We start from the raw sequence: 1,139 nt of genomic DNA on the forward strand, positions 1-1,139 counted from the left end.
GAGAGTTGTACAGCGCAGTAGCTGGGGATTGAGTGCGTACGACTAGGAGTAATGCAGGGCGGCATTGTTCAGCGACAGCCTCGTCGCTGTTCGCGTCTCACCTGGATTTTAGTGGAGCGTGTTTTCTCGACCCTCGTCGGGTCGCAACTGCGACCTCACGTACTACATTCCCTTTAGCATGCGTATCCTGGTATTCTGACGTCGCCCAACTGATACGTAACGTTAGCCGAACCGCGCAGGCGCGTGTTCCTGTGTGATGCGTGCACCACATGCACCAACCAGTGGCGGCCAGTTGGACAGACAGAGGACGCCAAGTTCCTCTGCAGCAGGTCGCCAGTTTTTCTTTCGACTAAAGCCGTCGTGCTATTAGCGAATGTTCGACACGCTCCGCGTGACTGGCGTTTTGCATCCGGCGTTCTGCGACCGTGTGTGCGGGACCCTGTCGCGCTTGTGATAGATCTTTAGAGGTGTCCCGTCAAACGACTGCGACTCTGGCGACCGGTCCTCACTAGAGGGCGACTCGAGAGAGCGCAGTGTAAAGGATGCGGGCCCCGGACGGCGTACACGGGAGCCCAGCTTCAGTTTTTTTTTTGTTGTTTTGTTTTTTTAAAAAAACAACGCGCGCTACGGGTTCTCAAGCGCAATTGCCGACAGACTAACTTGCAGTGTGATGGATAGGATACACAGTGACGAAGCTCATGACTGTCTGGTCGTACTGATGACTCATGAGCGCAACAGAACTAGCCTAGCACTGGACCCCACTGGGTCGCCGTCCACGCATAGCCCTGCTCGCAACGAACCACGCAAAGCAACATACCCTTCGGCGGCTCAGCGACCACTACTGCAGGGCCTGCGTTATGACTCCCTGCACTCGGGCGTGTGCGAAGTTCCTTCGTGGCGGCCTGGCACACGTGCGCCGCAGTGTGTACGGCCGCCGATGAGATTGCTACGTCGCGTCTTGTCGGGTAACGGTGCTTCGTGTTCTGTTGTCCGAGACCAGATGCGAACTTCTAAGGCGGATGCGGTGTAACATTTCAGAATATAAGCCCTCATGAAAAGTCGGCGAGGAAAAAAGAGGGTTGTGGAGTAGGAGTGGACGGGATTGGGTAATTTGCTCGCCTGCTGCCTTCCTTAGATGT

Source organism: Cystoisospora suis, assembly GCF_002600585.1.
Source record: "Cystoisospora suis strain Wien I chromosome Unknown contig_4794, whole genome shotgun sequence".
In the NCBI taxonomy this organism is placed as follows: domain Eukaryota; phylum Apicomplexa; class Conoidasida; order Eucoccidiorida; family Sarcocystidae; genus Cystoisospora; species Cystoisospora suis.